This window comes from Cyanistes caeruleus, chromosome 2, assembly GCF_971803275.1.
Source record: "Cyanistes caeruleus chromosome 2, bCyaCae1.hap1.1, whole genome shotgun sequence".
Taxonomy (NCBI): domain Eukaryota; kingdom Metazoa; phylum Chordata; class Aves; order Passeriformes; family Paridae; genus Cyanistes; species Cyanistes caeruleus.
In genome coordinates, this window is record NC_141702.1 from 23,892,018 (window position 1) to 23,905,283 (window position 13,266).

At 44.4% G+C, this 13,266-nt stretch overlaps 1 long non-coding RNA gene across 1 annotated transcript; it reads left to right on the plus strand.

Annotated features, from left to right (window-relative positions):
- The first annotated feature begins 878 nt into the window (after positions 1–878).
- Positions 879–5,720, plus strand: LOC147654668 (uncharacterized). The gene is made up of 2 exons (XR_015282832.1): positions 879–3,262; positions 3,717–5,720. It is a non-coding gene; the product is annotated as an uncharacterized LOC147654668 (long non-coding RNA).
- The last annotated feature ends 7,546 nt before the right edge of the window (positions 5,721–13,266 follow it).

Consider the following 13,266-nt stretch of genomic DNA (forward strand, 5'->3'; position numbering starts at 1 on the left):
ACTCTCTGTAACTAAATAAAAGACCTAAAGAAAATGATGGGATTTGGGAGCTTGCATTTTTTTGTTTGTTTTTAATTGTTTCTTTTTTAATGTAAATATCAACATAAGACTATGATGACAGGGAAGCAGAGAAAGAAAGGTGGAACCATATTCTAGGTGTTACTGAGTGATTGGAGCTTGCCTCAGTTTGTTACAACCATGAAGCCCTATAATTAAGGAGAATTCACCCCAGCACAGAGGATTTCTGTCAAAGCCTTTGCCCCACACATGGCCTACTTCAGGTCTCTGTGAAGGGCAGAAATTCGGCACAACTTACCTCACAAGGTGAGGTTCTACCCCAGACATAAATCCTTGATGAAAATCCTAGTTATAACATTCAGCCACTGGATGTCCTCATTTTCAAAGGTCTGCAAAGGTTCATCAGCTGGAAAGCCATGAGTTGTTGACAGTTTGCAGAGCATTGCATAAAAATATTCTTGCATAAAAATATTCTGTGTGTATTGGGTGTTGCTAAACTCCCAGGTTACCACCCATGTAGCAATGGAAGCAGTTTCACTTATCAAGGTAATTGAGGTACTACTGGATGAAGAACACGTATTGTCAATTCTCTCTTTCTTTTCTCTTGTTTTTTGGGGGCTTTTTTTAATGACTTAAGAGTGATTTGTGTAATACCTTGCTTTGCAAGGACTTCCATCCCTAAACACTGAGAAGTGCACTACATTTCTTCATTTTTCAAGTGCTACCTTTGCTGGAATTTACTGCAGTTTTTACTGTGGCTTTGGACAGCAGCTTGTTTTTTCAAAGTTCTTGTGAATTCTCAAGGGTACATCCCTCTGCTTGCAGGAGTACTGGTTGTCTGATCCCACAAAGACTTTGCCATGGTTAAGTAATCACATTGTGCCTGTAGCTACACCTGCCCAGAGAATTTAACTTTGCTTCCTCTCAGAATCATAGAGTGGTTTGGATTGGAAGTGACCTCGAAGATCATCTCGTTCCAATGCCCCTGTCATGGGCAGGGACACCTTTCACTAGAAAGGTTGCTCAGAGCCCCAACTAACCTGGCTTGCTTTTTCTTGCAGCTCATGAGCCATCATCACCCACCTTTCCTTTGCTGCAGGCTCCCCTGCCTGGACCATCACAGAGGATGTTTCTCAGCCCAAGCTTACCCTGCAGCTAAAGCTCTCATCCAGTCTCTTCATTCTTGCAGCTCTAATGGCATCATCCTCATTGCCAAACATTCCTGTCTTCTGATTATGATTTGACATTGCTTGTCAGACAAGCAATCCAACTTGTCTCCATCAGCAATCCAGTTGTTGCCTCCAACAGCTTATAAAAATCTGAGCAGGCAGAAAGATTGGCAATGAATTGGTCTGTAGTGCACGTGGGTTTCATGTTTGTTCATGAAATGTAGAAAACACTTTTTGTGGAAATCACTGTATTGCTGATTTTTTTCATTTTGAAATTTCAAGAAAAAAGGTCTACTTCTCTTGGATTTCTGCCTTTTATTTCTTTAATTTAAGCTGCTTTTAAACCACATTCCACCAAGGCAGCAGCTTGTGCTCTCTAAACATTTGTTTGAAATTGTGAAAGCAGGCTTTATTGTGAGTAGAAGAAAAACTCAAGAAAATTAAGGCTAGGCTTCTTTCCTTCATTAGGGAAACTTACTTTCTGGTGTAAATGGACACACTTGCACTTGATACCTACCCTTCATGTACCAGGATGGTAGTTTAGTCCTTATCAGGCTGGTGCATGGGGCACATCTCCAGCAGGAGTCAGCCTCTGTATCTGCTGAAGTCTCCTAAGATGGCTGATGCCAGGTATGCATTTATTTATCTCCTCACTCAGTGGTTCAGCACTGGGTGAGTGCTTCAGAAAGAGATGAACCTGTTGTGTTTCCACACACAGCTCTGCAGGACTGGTAGATCCTCATGGAAAATTGCTCACCACCTGTGCATTCTTTTATGCCCACTGTGGAAAGGGAGACATGCTTAGAGCTGCTCAGGTGGCCCAAAACCTGGGGTGCTCCTGACAAGAGTCTCAGTCCTGGGATCTACTCCAGCTCAGTAGTTGTGTTGATTTCTGGAATAAGCCTAACACTCATGTGAAAGATTCAGGATACAGAAGACAGAGAGAAAACTACCATGGGCAGATCTGGATGACACAATTCTTGTCACAATTCTGTTACCTTAATCCCAAGTATTTGCTTACATTTCCATAACAGGGAGAAGAGGTAAGTGTAGTAGGAGAAGATTGCTCTGCAGACACAGTGAAGAGCAAAGAGCAGCTTCTAAAGATGTCTGTTGCATGAATTCTCCCATCCCAGAGCTGCCAGCAGCTGAGGAGCCAGGAAAGGGTTGACTGGAAATGAGCTCTCGCCACTCCTGCAGTGTGGCTGAGGGAGTAGATCAAAAGTCATGTCCCTGACCTAGAAACTGTGATACTCCTCTGAAATTTGCTCACCTTAGGCTAAATGATTGTCTCTCAGAAAACACAGCTTCTAAACTGCTTAGGAACTGGTGACAGCCTGCAGGCTGCTCAGCCTTCTCCCTCTAGGAGAAGACTTACTGATCCCTTTCTGTCATTCTGAAGGGCATTATGGGCCATCGAAACAGTGGTGGCAAATACAGATGAAGAAGAAATGGGATTGGAGTCCAGCATCTATGTACTGAGGTTGGACACTTTCCCTTTTCCTGTTGGCATTCATGGTCATCCCTGGAGAGCTGAAGCCTGCTGTGATTTTGCACCTACTCTTTACTCTTGTGGCTTTTGAAGAGCTCTTTGGAAAATGTCGGGTGCTGCTTTTAGAGATTGTAAAACTAGAGATTTAACTTGCAGTGATGAAAAGAGATTAAAGGTTTTGCAAGCAGCAAACCCAAGATTTATAGCAAACACAGAGGATTTCGCTTCCTCAGTACAAAAGCTCTGCTGCAGCTCAAAATCAATAATTGATCTATTTCCATTTACAGATACATCTGCACTCGGTCAGACTAGGAAACCTTATTCCTGGGTGCATATTTTCCTTTCAAGCAGCTTGTACTCAGTCTGCCTGCAAATGTATCTGTTCATCAAGTGGGCAACACTCAGTCCCTTCTAGAAATGAGCCAGGGACATTTTTTTTTTTCTACAGGAAGCCAAGAGTAGGACTGACAAGACAGATGGAAGCTGCTGAACTGTTACAGAGCTTGTTAGGGAAGCACAGAGCCCTTTAAAGCTGAGGCTGCAGCCAGGATTTACCTCTTGAGAAACAGCAGCAATCCCCAAAGTAAGTAGTTTGCATGGGCTACGAGTCTGCCTCAAAATAAGCAGCATGCATGCAGCCTGTAAGGCTGAACTCCAAATAAACCCTTTTTATTTCAGCTGCAATATGGGATGACACTGAGCAAACATATTGTGAGTCTCCCCTGTTCTGTGCTCTGTATCCCAGAGCACTGACTGTGCAGCCACACCAAGCTGTGGGTCACACATCTGTAGTCCTTATATAAATAAAAATTCCTGCTATGTTAACAACAGATCTGTGAGGAATTTTGCTTTTGCTTCAGCTGGTTAATGCACCATTGCCTTGCTCCAGCTGGACGCTCGATGCAGCACCTGGAAGCTCGGGCAGAACGATGCAGTCCATGGAGGATTTACAGGATTTTTAGCTGCTAAATACTAGGCTTGTTACATGCACATGCTGCTGGGGCTTTGAGAACTGATTTTTAATTTTTTTTTCAAAGGAATCTTGGACAAGTTTCATGGTTGTGGCAGCAAAAGGCCCATTGGTGGCAGGATGCTGAGCTCACTGCTTTCTGGTAAAAAGGCTCTTTTTCTTCCAAAGCAAACGGTCACAACAGCAAAACTACAGTGCATCTTTTCAAGACACGCATAGTGTTTTGTCTGCTAAGTGTATTTTTAGAACCAGATGATCATTTTAGCTGAAGCTTTCTTAAAATACCTGAATCTGAGCCAGATATGTAAGGCAGAAGACATTGTCCTGACAGCTGGAGTTTGGGGAGGTTAGAAGCAAGTATAAACTAGATCTTACAGAAGGAAGTACTGGGCCAGCTAATGATGGAGATTATCATCTTTTCCCATTGCTGCTCCTGATGACAGAAGAACAAAAGGTGCCCTTCTGCTTTCTAGCGAGGTCTCCAAAATAAGGAAAGAATAATGGTCTTTGTTTATGGTGAAAGGGATTTTGACTGAGGTTAGCAGAGAAGCAAAGCATCTTGGCATTGTGTGTGAGGTAGAAGCTGCCCACACTTGGTGCTAAGTGTGCCTCCTAGAGCACAAGGAGCTAGAAAGGGTGAGATGCTTTTGGTTTTAGCTTCATTTAGAGCTGTTGTTGTACTCTCAACTTCTGTTTTCAGCTTGGAGACCTGAGATTAATTAAAAATGCAGCATAGAATTTCCCATCTTCCTGAAAATAAATGATGTGATCTCATGGTGGTCCTGTAGGAGATGCACAGGGATGAAGTGGGAGACAAAAGAATCAAGAAAAAACTGCATCATACAGCTATATCTGTATTAGGCCAAACATCTGTATCCTGGGATCAGATTTCTGCTATTTTGCTTGAGGGCAGCTTGTCCATTCTGCTGGGAAAAGACACAGGGCGAGCCACAAGACAACCATGGCTGTATTGGGATAGTTGGAGGAAAAGCAGACATCCAGGAAAGGGAGTCCTGGGAGGTCTGTTTCTTTGGGGTGTAGCCCATGTCCCAGCAGCATTTCTACCTGGGGACAACCCCATCTGTACAGCTCCTAAACCTGAAAGCACTGATGCATCTGGACAGCCTAAAGCAAGCAAGCCCATGGTGAGGACTGGGAGATGAGAAGTCAAGCCTCTGCCAGAAGCAAAGAGCCCGGCGCCATGCACAGCAAAGGGGTATGGGCAGCTAGGCTGTAAAATTACAGCCAAAATTACAAGCTGCTGCTTGCCAACTATGTGGCTGGAAGGAGCATGCCAGAGCAGACTGGGTTTCCTTCTCACCCTTGTCTGGCCTCCTGTCAGCCACTGCCTCTGCACAGTGTCTGGACAATGCACTAAAAACTGGAAATAGAAGTACAGAAGTAAAAACTTGACTAAAATGTCCAAGCTCAGGGGTGTTTCTGCAACAGTTGAAAAACTAGTGGGCATGTCACTATTAAAACTGAGCAATATCTACAGTGGGTGATGGTGCTTCCATGCCAGGATTCCCACAATGAGCAAGACAAGATCTATGTTGCACCTCTGGTGTCAGCTGGAAGAAGCCTTCTTGAAGCAACAGGTCCTTTTCTGGTCCACACATTTTCAGGTCATCTCATTTCACATTTGCAGTCATCTCAGATCTTCTCACAATCAGACTAATTTCAATACTTTCTTCCAACACAGAGCAGTCTTTACTGAGCACATGATATCTTGGAAAACCTCTCATAAAATGACTGAGGATAGGATAGAATAGTGCTGTGTGAAGTGACCTACTCTTGTGGGCCTGATTTTTCTGAGTCTGAGAGCGTTCCAGCCTGTCAGTGGCTGATCTGTTCCCAAGGGAAAGTCTCTTGAGAACATCTCTTGCTCAAGCACTATTTTTGTAAATAATTTCATTTTCTCACAACAGTTCTGTACAGCTGTGATTAGTGTATTTTTCTCTTGTCCCACCAATGGGACAGAGAGGTGATGTTCCCTTTACCAATCATGTTAAACCTGTATCTTAATACCCTATAAAAAGCTGAAGAGTTTGGATAATAAAGCTTTCTGATCTCGCTCTGGCTGCTGTGATTGAATCCACACTTCTACTTCGTGTCCAACAGTGACATACACTGATCCTCTAGCTGAGCTTCTGGGCCCCTGGAAGTTCCTTGCAGTTAAGAGTTTGCTGGAGGATCACACTGCAGCCCACTTTGCTTTCCAATTACTCCTGTTTGCCTGCAGAGCTTCAGAGGTGCCTACATGGACTTCCTAGTTCACCACTGTATGTCTGTTTGCCAAGTGTTTACTTGACCTAAATTCTTTTGAAGACCATCATTTGTGACAACTTAGCACAGACTTTACAGAACTGGGTAGCTGATTAATAAGCACTGTGACCTGGACTCAAAAGCTCTGACATTTTATCAACAGTACAGACAGGGGTTTTTTTTCAATTTTATTTATTTTTTAATGCTACAGGTTTCTTAAACTATATTTTTTTTCCTAAGTGTGAGATTGAGCTGTTGTATATATGTCTTAAATTGCTAGTTCACCTTTCGGTTCTCAGCTTAACATCTCTCCAGAAAGGGATTTAATTCTGAAGACTGTTGTGATTCTCACTGACTAGCTACATTATACCAAGTAACTCACTGGATTCAGATGTTCAGATGTCTGTTTTTAATGCCAGTTGTTATTGTGACATGATTAAAGGCACAAAAATATTTTACCTGGTGCAGCTGCTTACTATAATTTTTCCTTGTGGTATTCCAAATAATTACTGGCTATATTTTATTTATCCTTGGTCTGATTCCTTAAATAAGCACTTTCACAACTTGGTACCTCTTGCTTTAAAGAGAAATGTCAGAAAATTCTTCATTCTTTTTCCTGAAATAACACTTTTATAGCATGGTATTTTATAATTTAAATAAAAAAAAATTATTCTGTGATAAAATTCATTGAAGTACTGTTGTCTAATTAACACACATTTATATGAGCTAATACAGGAAATTAGTGAAGGGTAGACTTAACATTAAACTTGCATTTTGAATGTTAAATGTGGAATTGTGTGTGTACAATTGTTGATAATGTACCCCATTTGACTATTGTAAGGGCATTAAATTCCCTTCCAACTGAGAGGAAGAAAATAAAAAACCACATATAAAAAAAAAAAAAATTAAAAAAAATTACAAGCCAGTCAAAATATTTTTCATTGCTGTAAAATTTACATTAGCCCTGGTATTAGATGTTTCTTGCTCCTCTCCATAAAAACATGCTCCAGGTGCATCAATGAGTCCACTAAATGATGGGCTGTAAGAATGCTCCTGATATGGGTTCTTTACATACCAAGTGGTGTTCCTTGTTGCTACCCTTGCACTGACGGGAGTCAGCAGCTCAGCTTCCCCAAGAAAGATGTGACCTCCTCGCCCTCGCAATGCTGAAAGCCCACGGGAAGCTGGGGGTCTCTCATCATAGAGATCATGAAATGAAGGCGAGGCTTAATGCCTACCCAAATCCTCAGGCTGGGCTGATAGGCAGGGTGACCTACCTTGTGCCTTTTTACTTCATGCCAAATCCAGCAGTGTGGGTGTTTCTGCTGGCCATAGGAAATAGAGCACCAAACTATATGAAGTCAGGGATAGTTTAGTTACATCATGGTGCTGATATGAAAAAATAAACATAGACCTGAATTCATGTCTCTGCTTGTTCTCTTCATCGTGGTTGGAGAAGCAAAATTTGCTGTGAGAAGTTGTACTGAACCAGCTGAAAACAGCAAAAACCTGAAAGAATGGTTGGGACCCAGAATCTATCCATCAGCTGCCACAGCCAGCCCAACAATTTGGAGGGGGAAAGAAGGAAAAAGCCCATCCCACTGTCAGAATGTCTTTTTCTTATTTGCATGAACACATCTATTTGTTCTTCTGGCCAAAGAAGATGGGTGTCAGCCCTTGAAAGTTGGTATGACATATGAAACTACTGGATACAATGCAACCACATATGACTGGCCACTCCTTACAAACCAAACTGAAGCAAGTAGGATTAAATCAAATTAATACCTCATGTGATTACAGCTCATTGTGTTCAAATAAAAGCTGACGTTAACAGGAGTGATTTGTTTGGGGGTGGGGGTGGAGAGGATCAGAGATGCTACAGCTTCTGCTCACAGTGATTGCTATTTATAACACTGTAAAACCACAGTGAACGTGTTAAATGCGCTGCCACGAGCGCGTGCCGCTTCAGGTTGGTATTACGGCTATAATAATTCATCACGGCTCTCAGACGTGCCTTTGTACTAGTAATACACTATGTGATTCTGTATCAGTTATTCTAGGCATACAAAAAACCTGTAGACGTGGTGGTACCTGTGATGATTAAACCATAATTTGTAACTGTAGCTGTGTAATCAGTATGGGAACACTTTGTAGTCACATCTACCTGCTGTTTTTACAGCCCTCCTCTAAACAATTTACGTAGAAACGGAGAGCAAATGAGACCAGAGTCGTCAGCCAGCAAAACTGAGCGAAGTATGTCAGTGCTAATTACCTCCAGCACCCTGCCGGGGCTAGCTCTCAGCAGCTCTGCAGGCTGTAATACAGTTACTGTGGGTTCAGGAGTATTCCTGTTTTATTTGCTCAGGGGTGCTGGGTAACTAATCTTCCAGCAAAAATCCTGTGCTAGTTAAATTATTGTGGTGGTTTCACAAAAAACACCAAAACCCACAAAAACCAAAAAGTTTTGTTTTTCCCCAAAACTAGTCCTATTTGCTATAGTATTTGGGTTTTTCTGTCTTCATACTCTTGTTTTGCCTTGGATTCTCTGTGCCATGTAACCATATCTCTTTATAGCAAGGCTTAGAAATCTGGGGGAAGGAAGAGGTCCTGAATGCAGAAAGAAGCTTCAGGAACTTGACCTGCTTTATTTTATCTGTATAAGGTGTATTTTTTTTTTAGTTTTTGGGGTTTCTTTGGTTTTTTTTTTTTTTTTGTATTTTGCTTTTTTAGTTATTCATTGTACTTTTCCTAATGTTAATTTAAGTGGATTATATGAGCTTTATGAATTACTTAAACTATGCTGATGCAAAATCTATTTCTATCCATTCTTTATGTTTTCTCTTTATCCCATAATGTACATTAATATTAAATTCTGATTATTCTGAATATTTCTGCTTTCCTTGTAGCAGCACTAACCTCCTCTGCGCTCACTCAAGCCCATGGATATCCTTGCTCTAGGCCTTTTTATAAGAATCTCAAATTGAAACTTGGCATTGTTTGCTTGAATTGCCTTTTGACAAGCCAGAAAGCAATTCTGTCTGAGCTGTACTGAGGAGGGAGAGCTGCAGCATGACCTTGCTTTTGCTTCTTTCAGACCATAACTTCCAGGAACACTCCTGAGATCAGTCCAGCCTTATCTGTATTTCACATTTCATTGTCTGAGTTCTTTATAAGTCACAGAGACCTAATTTTTTTCAGGATCACACAGGATGATGGTATCTAGCAAGAGAAATTGAGATTTTCAGCACTGAAGCTCTTGGCTATATGCCCAGACCAGGCTGGTAGTGATTGAAGGATGGCTCTTTGATGGACTAAAAGACATTAATTTTTTGGTCATGACCAGTCTTCCAGGTTTCAACTATGAAGTGACTGTGAGTATAACTGGTACCCCTGGTGTCATCCCCATCAGAGAGCCCTGGAAGCACTGAACTGTTCAGCAGGGTGATCTCTTGCCCTCAACACAGCTCTGCTGGCAATGCCATGCAGGAGAGTTTGCTCACCTCCTGCTGTGTGTGTCCTGCAAATAACGGGCTGTAACCTTTGTTTATGAGCACTTTGACACCATTTAACGGGGGTAACAGTGACTGTCAAACCCTGATGTGGGTGGCCTGATCACAGTGTGAATAGAAGGAAGATACATGAACTGTGATATCACAGTGAGAGCAGGCTGAATTTGTTCCCCTCTGGATCAAAGCTGGTAGAAGTTTGACCTTGTCTGTTCAAGGCTGAAGAAAGTGGTTAGCTGGGAAGGAAGCACAAAGCTGTTCCTTACACTCATTTGCTCCTCCTGCAGAAGAGGAACTCTCTTGTCAAATGGCAGCTCGAGCCAGGTAATCCCCCTGCAGGACTTCGAGACCAGCACACCTTAATTCCTTCTGCATGTGAGCCACGCCCTAGCTTGCTATGGAAATGTGTAATGCAGCAGGACTGCTTCTATCAGAGAGGACAGTACTGCTCCGACCCCCGGGGGGCACAGTTGCCCCAATAATAAGGTTGTCAGGTATATACGTGTTAGTATGAATCCTGGCAACTTGCTGTCCTCCTTTCTCACAACTTGCATGCCTGGCTATAGCTTCTAATTACTGTATTGTATCACAATTCTCTTTTCTCACCCTTTTTCCAAGACATCTTCCCACCAAAACTTGTCCCAATATGAAGTCTCTTCTTCAATTAGGGAAGTTTTTTTTTTATTGCTGCTATTTCTTAGTGCAGAAGAACCAGAGACACCAGTAACTTATTACACTGACCAAGGCTGAACAAGTTTTCTTGCTTGGGAGGTTGCTTTCTGCTGTGAGAATACTATTCTTCAAGAATGGCGCTGGTTTGCCTTTTGACTTCCTCAATGCCTATTTTTACACCATAGCTTCAGGCTGTATCTTCACCTCTGCAGTGGGCCAGGGGCACTAGCACTGATTTAATGTCCTAAGCTTCCAAGGATTTTATCAAAGATCCTATGACAGTAGCTGTCCACCTTAGAGAAGGGAAAGATCTTGATCCTTATATTGAATATCAGCTGGTGAAGGCAGATCTCATAAATAACTATTAAGCTTTCTTGCCATCATTCTGTCCCCTGGACTCCCTGATACTCATGAGAAGTGTGCAAATAGTTTGACTCATTCTTCATTAAAGTACACAGACTCACCCGATTGACAGTCACCCTCCTGTTACTGCTGAGACTTGTCACAGTGAGGCCTAATCATGAGACACATGACAGCATCTGCAGAAGTGACATCTCATGTCAGTCTTTGTGTCCATGTCCTGCAAGAAAGGTTTAAGCTGTTTAAAAGCATCCAAGACAGTGTAGTGCTGGGATCTGAAGTCATCTTTCTCTGGAGGGCATGCTGGGCATTTCTCCTAAATGGCACAGATGATGGTGGGACAGAGAGTAGCATAAGATGGTGAGAAAACCTTTCCGCTGAGGCCACTGCTAGAGCTCTTGCCTGTTGTCAGACTCAGCTCTGGGACAATATGGATGCTTCCAGACAAACAGAAGATGGACATGAGGTCCTGAGGTGCCACTGACCAGTCTGTTTTTTAGAGCTGGAGTTCAGGAGTCAATGCCTTCATCGTTCTGTTTGGCAATTAAGCAAGCCACATTGTTTTCCAGCTTCAAATGCTTTGATTTATCCCATGCCCATGATATAGTTCTTTGAAATACTGCATGTCCTAGGTAAACTGGGGGCAGTCAGCTGCAGCCCTCCCTTGTTCATGTGTCCTGCTGCATGGCTTCTCTGTATTCTCACTTCTTCAGAGGGTTCCCTAGGAACAGAGGCACTGAAGTCACTGAATTTTGGCAAAGTAATCTTGGCAGCAAATCTCAGTTGGTCACAAAGGCTTGTGAACAGTTTGAGCCTTATATCTGCCTCAGTATTTGTTTAGTTGATCTCTGCTGAGCCTCCACATTCCCTGCATCTGGTTCAATACCTTCAGTGTCAGATCTGGGGGTAGAGCAGCCAAGAGAAGACTGATTTTTGGAACCTAGATCCTCTGCCTGGCATTAGGAGAACCAGTCTCACCAGCAGCTGCAAGAAGTGTATCTGAAGTGCCTGGCTGGCCCTGGCTGGTACCCAGTAACTGTGATGGAGATGGTCCTCCTCATCTCCACCTCTAAAATCTGCTGGGCAGCTTTCTACATCCCTGTCTTTACCAAGCTCTGCCAAAGCACAACGGCGTGGTTTGATTTTCTTCTGTTGAAATTATCCAACCTCCTGCTGCGGGGCTGGGAAGGCTCGGGAGTGCTGGTGTGTGCTTGCCCTGTTTCTGAGCACGTGGGAACGTATTTATGAATGCTCTTTTGTAATTACAGAATGTATTGATGGAAGGAAGAAACTATTGCTTCTGATGGCTATTTAAGATACAAGATGTTAACATTTTTGAAGTTTATTGTTTTGTAGGTCTGCAAAGAATAACAATATGCAAGCACCTAAAGTGTCCTTTTTAAAACTGAAAAATAGGCAGATCACTCCAATCCCCATAGAAATTTAACAAGTGCAGCTTGTAAGATTTATCATCTGATTTAAGAAGAAGCCAACAAGAAATACATTGCAACTTTGTAATATTAAGTAGTGTTGGTACCATGCAGGGATTGAAGAACAAAGGCAATTACAATAAAGTCCCCCTCTCCCATATTCCTATATCTGCACCCAATTATAATTATGCAAGAAATTAGCAATATTTCAAGAACAGCTTTGATCTTAACTGCCTGTTTTCAAAAGTATTTTGTGTTGCTGTGTAGATTACAAAATTGCTATTATGCAACCAGAAAGACGAGATCCTTTACGACTGTTTTGCCATCAGAGCTCAGGAGCACGTCGCCTCTCTCCCAGGGGTGTGGAGTGGGACTGCCGGAGCCCAGAGCCGGCGGACACAGGCGAAGTATTTGTCTTTGCTAACCCTTGTGACCTAATAATTGCCCTTTTGAAAGCGGATTCTAAAAAAAAAACATATTCCGGAAAGTCTTGAGGATAGTATATAATTATTCTTTTTTATTTTTTCTTACGTTAAAGCAATGCAAATTGAGAGGGAAAACATTACTCACGGCCATGTACCTAGAGTGCGTTCCGTACATTTGTGTTCCTCTCAAGACAGTGTTCTAACAATTGAAAAGAAACTGTGAGCGCGGTCTGCGCACACTCCCGCTCGGTGTTCCGGGCCGCCTCAGGTGGGGATCGGCACGTCCCGGAGTCGGTGGAACGAGCGTCCCAAGCCGCTCCCCGGCCCTCCCGGGGCTGCCGCCCGCCGCTCGGGGCGCTGGCACAGCCCGCCCGAGGCGCTGCGAGCCCCGCTGCCCGGGCAGCACGGTTCGCTTCCAGCCGCTGCAAGCTCTGTGCCGGCGCCGCTTTTTTTTTTTTTTTTTTTTTTTTTCTTTCCTTTGGCAGAAAGTTGTGCGGGCGCCCGCCCCCGGCAGCCCGGGGCGAGGCGGCGCCGGGCCGGGCGGGGGGGTGTGCGAGCGGCGGGCCGGGTCCGGGTCCGGGGCGGGGCAGGGCGGCAGGGCCCGGCCCCGGTGATGTCAGCCGGGACGGGGGAGGAGAGGAGGGGGAGCGGGAGCGGCCGCCCGTGTTCCGGGTCAGGCGCGGGAATGCGCGGCGGCGGCCGGCAGCGCTGCGCTCGGTGCCCCGCGATGCCCCTGCCGGGAGGGCAGCGGCCCGCCGAGAGGCACTAGGGGGACGCCCCCGGTTCCGCCCCGCTCCGGCTCCCGCCCATTGTTCTCCCGGGGCCGCCGCGCTCGCCCGGGGCTGCTTCCCGCCGGCGGCGGCGGCGCGCTGGATGCGGCTTGCGGCCGCTGGCTCGGCGGGACCCGCGCTGCGCGGCGGCGGAGCGGGCAGCAGCTCCCGCGGCCGGCGGCGAGGAGG